A 5,098-nucleotide genomic window follows, 5' to 3' on the forward strand; every position below is an offset into this window, starting at 1 on the left:
CTTTCTTAGAAATAGCGATAACAAACTTCAATTGTCAAAATCCAAGATGGCTGCCTGTCGGCCATGTTGTTTTCCGATTGGTCTCAAAATACAATATGCATAACTAGGCACCAAGAGGAACCTACATATGAAATTTGAGAAAGATTCCATCAGTACTTTCTGAGAAATAGCGATAACAAACTTCAACTGTTAAAATCCAAGATGGCTGCCTTTCGGCCATGTTGTTTTCCGATTGGTCTCAAAATGCAATATGCATAACTAGGCACCAAGGGGAATCTACATATGAAATTTGAGAAAGATTCCTCAAGTACTTCCTGAGGATTAGCGATAACAAGAATTGTTTACGGACGGATGGAGGGACGGAGGACCACGGACGCAGGGCGATTTGAATAGCCCACCATATGATGATGGTGGGCTAAAAGCAATTACTAAAACAAGGAGCCGCAAAGCTTGGCATTATCCCCCGCGCCCCGCAGTTGGTATGAAAACCCAAATACATGTATATATCAAGCTCAAAGTAAGAGTTATTAAGGAAACAGTTATTTGGTATTTTTGATTAAGTTTCCATGGTGACAGAAAAAATACCGAAAATGGAAGGTCCGCAATAGCAAAAGGCACAACTAGGGCACTAGTCTGCTATATACAGAAATTTTCAAGGAGCTGCGTCTAACGGTTTTTGAGTTATAGCCCGGAAACAAAAGGAAACAGTAATTTGTTATTTTTGACTAAGTTTCCATGGTGACAGAAACAAGAGATCCCAGAGGGATCTTGGCGCCCACCATTGAATGATCTTTATAGGTTCCATGTCAGATTGATCTTTTCTCTACTTTTCCCTTCCTCTAAGTCTTACTAATCTGTGTAAATTCAGAAACAGCCCTCTAGTACTTTTCAAACAAAGGGAACCTATATATAAAATTTAAGATTTAACGATAATGGCTGTCTGTCGGCCATGTTGTTTTCGGGATTGGTCCCAAAATGCAATTCCAGGGACCAAGGGGAACCTACATATGAAATTTGAGAAATATCCTTTCAGCAATTTCTGATAAATAGCGATAACAATCTTCAATTGTCAAATCCAAGATGGCTGTCTGGCGGCCATGTTGTTTTCCTATTGGTCCCAAAATGCAATATGCATAACTTGGCACCGAGGGGAACCTACATATGAAATTGGAGAAAGATCCCTTCAGCACTTTCTTAGAAATAGCGATAACAAGTTTCAATTGTCAAAATCTAAGATGGCTGCCTGTCGGCCATGTTGTTTTCCGTTTGGTCTAAAATTTAAATGAAAGATCCCTTCATTACTTGCTGAGAAATAGCGATAACAAACTTCAATTGTCAAAATCCAAGATTGCTGCCTGTCGGCCATGTTGTTTTCCGATTGGTCTCAAAATGCAATATGCATAACTAGGCACTGAGGGGAACCTACATATGAAATTTGAGAAAGATCCCTTCAGTACTTTCTGAGAAATAACGATAACAAACTTCAATTGTCAAAATCCAAGATGGCTGCCTTTCGGCCATGTTGTTTTTCGATTGGTCTCAAAATGCAATATGCATAACTAGGCACCAAGGGGAACCTACATATGAAATTTCAGAAAGATCCCTTTGGTGCTTTCTGAGAAAAAGCGATAACAATCTTCAATTGTCAAAATCCAAGATGGCTGCCTGTCGGCCATGTTGTTTTTCGATTGGTCTCAAAATGTGATATGCATTACTAGGCACCAAGGGAAACATATATATGAAATTTGAGAAAGATCCCTTCAGTACTTTCTGAGAAATGGCGATAACAAGAATTGTTTACGGACGGAGGGACGGACGGACGGAGGGACGGACGGACGGACGGAGGGACGGAGGGAGGGACGGACGGACGGACCACGGACGCAGGGCGATTTGAATTGCCCACCATCTGATGATGGTGATGGTGGGGCTAAAAATACCGAAAATGGAAGGTCCGCAATAGCAAAAGGCACAACTAGGGCACTAGTCTGATATATACAGAAAGTTTCAAGGAGCTGCATTGAACGGTTATGGAGTTATAGCCCGGAAAAGAATCTCGGACAGACACACGGACGGACGGACGGACGGACAGAGCCCAATTTAATATCCCCCGCAAACGCGTTTCGCGGGGGATAATAAACAAAGGGCAATTTTACAACAAGAGATCCCAGAGGGATCTTGGCGCCCACCATTGAATGATCTTCATTGGTTCTATGTCAGATTGATCTTTTCTCTACTTTTCCCTTCATCTTACTAATTTGTGTAAAATGAGAAACATCCTTCCAGTACTTCTCAAACAAGGGGAACCTATATATGAAATGTATCAATAATGGCTGTCTGTCTAGTTATGCATATTTTTATTTCGGGATCAGCCAGAAAACAAGATGGCCGACAGGCAGCCATCGTGGATTCTGACAATTGAAGTTTGTTATCGCTATCTCTCAGAAAGTATTGAAGTAAAACACACACAATACTAAAGATTGCAGGTATTGAAGCAATTTGTGTGTTGTATGTCACCTCTTGCCATTACATTAAAAGGATTCACATATATATTTCTGTAGAACATTATTGACCTAGAAGTGTTTTCTTGAATTTCAAACTTGAGATATTATGGACCTCTGTGAAGAATGATAAGATTACCTCAATGAAAGAATCCAATAGAGCACTGACAATCTTTAGTATTGTGTGTGTTTTACAAACGTTTGTCAAGAAAATGATGGTCCGGATTTGTTTCAAATGTAAGAGTTTAACAGAAAAAACAACCATGATATTATTATATACACAATAAATATTTATTTAACATTAAAATAATGTAATTAAATTATAAATAAAATTAGGAATTAGTGAATGAACAATGATGAAATGTGATGTTTCATAGCCATATTGAGCACAAGATTGTATGAAAGGTGTACAGAACTAAATGTATAATGTACATACTTTATGGAAAGTGTATGGGCTCATTTTCCCAAATAAATACATTATAAATATTATCATCTTGTCTAATGCAAAATTGAGCACTTATGATTCAATTTGCATGAAATTGACAATATAGCTTAAGTTGTTTTAAAAAGTGTTTTAAATCATTATAGTCGTTTTAAACGACACATAAAAAATAAAGAAGGTATGCCATAGAACTAGAGCATGCGCATCCGATATGTCATCATAAAAATACTCAATGTTCTCGAGTTATTTGAGCAATATGACACGGAAAGAAAGCGTTTACAGGCATTTGACCCCACTTTCAGATACTTACCTGTTACAAGAAATCAACTTTAATTTGCTGACAATCACGAGTTGACGAAGACATCAATCATGTGCTTTGATCAAATTCTTGTTTTAAGTCTTACTCCAAATGGCAGAGGCTTATTTGCAAATATTCTAAGTGATTAACTGAGTTAAACAGATATTCAAGAAATGTTGTTTCTAGGGCACAGCTTAAATATACTTAAACAGAGTATGCTTTTAGTAGCATGAGGAAAAACTGGATGTAACATATATATATTGTAACATACATGAATAGTTCTTTCTAGGAAAATATCAATCTTATCAATAGATACATTTTATATACACCTACACAATATAAAGCACACAATTTAAGTTAGACTGGCCACCAGACCCTAAGTTTTTTTTTTTTTTTTTTTTAAAGAATTGCCTAGCTAAATTCTAATACCAGATTATCTGCCCCTAGTTTGAAACTCTAGAATCAGACATATCCTAGGGATCAAAATCATAAAGCTCAATTCTATTTATAATTTGAATATTCTAGAGACAGGGGGCCAGTCTAAAGTTAAGTGAATGGTATGAATAAGAGAGTACAACTAAAACATTTTGTTGTTGTCCAGCTTGAATTAAAATTGAGACCAAATAATGAAAACACATGGTCTTATTGTTCAAATACAACAGCAGTGATTGAAATATTGCAGCTGTTGTTCATAATATGGTGTAGCACAAATCTAAACTTAAATTTGTGATCTACATGTAGAATAGTAATGTTTGCATTGTACAATTTAATAGAGATGAATTGAAACCGACACAAGGACTTGTTTGGTCTTGCAGAACACAACTGGATAAATATTGGACAACTCCAAGAGTGATTTGATGTGGATTGTAAGTAGGGATGTACCTGTAATGAGAGAACAGTTTGAATTGGCAATAATATCAAATGGAACATTTAAATAAATTTGATTCACACATAAAACAACTTAATTAAAAGGGTTGTAACACATATTTAGCATGTTTCTGCAATGTATACATGTTTACTGAAAGCAATATGAATGCTCGGAAAATAACTTACGTCTTAGAAAACTGTTGTCTGTGTCTGGAATCTGTCTACATACTACTGTTTTGTTTTGTTTTCATATTGGTTGGTCTGTTCTATTCCTGAAATTGATATGAACTGATTCAGTATTGAGCAGTAAATAGATAACTACAACGAAAACGTGTAATAATACAAAAATTTCAATAATTGATTGGTGATATAAATACAAAATCTATAATTGGTGAACAAAAGAACATATTGGTATTACCTGATAGTGATTTAGGTCTGTGGCCAGTACAAAGGATCTTATCATTGGTGGTAGTTACATGGAGGAAATGATTGTCCAATACCCCGGAATTTCCAAAAGTCTTGTGTAGTTTTGATGTTTTTGCTTATTTTCTTGACATTAATTAGCACTTTGTTGTGGTTCTTTTTTGTTGATCAGTTTCATTATTCATCGGCACTTTGTTGTATCAAATGTCAGTTAATTGATATTTCCAATGATACACTTTTCAGGTATGTCCTTGAATCAAAGTTGTAAACATGCATCTTTTGCAATCGCCCTAATTAATTATCCGATACATGATAGGTCATACACATCAAAATCATTTGAAGTAAGTTTTCAAGTTTTAACAAATTTTCTGGCAAATATTTAACAATACATGAGAGTCATTGGTGTGTGATATAAACAAGTGACTAACTTACAGAAAGTACAGTAAGTTGAATGTTCGTATCTGATCACAAATTCATACTAGTTCCATAGAATTTAATATTTGATTGATTTCAAAAACACTTACATTTTACTTGCATATTGGAATGTACTGATTTCCGAAAAAGATCCAG

General features: G+C 35.7%; 1 long non-coding RNA gene across 1 annotated transcript; it reads right to left on the reverse strand.

The window, feature by feature from the left end:
* Window positions 1-3,700: 3,700 nt before the first annotated feature.
* LOC117322201 lies at window positions 3,701-4,784 on the reverse strand. Its single transcript, XR_004531489.1, has 3 exons — window positions 4,524-4,784; window positions 4,292-4,377; window positions 3,701-4,120 (listed from the first exon to the last, which is right to left on the reverse strand). It is a non-coding gene; the product is annotated as an uncharacterized LOC117322201 (long non-coding RNA).
* Between the last annotated feature and the right edge of the window lie 314 nt (window positions 4,785-5,098).

The sequence above is a fragment of the Pecten maximus genome, chromosome 2, assembly GCF_902652985.1.
Source record: "Pecten maximus chromosome 2, xPecMax1.1, whole genome shotgun sequence".
Classification (NCBI taxonomy): domain Eukaryota; kingdom Metazoa; phylum Mollusca; class Bivalvia; order Pectinida; family Pectinidae; genus Pecten; species Pecten maximus.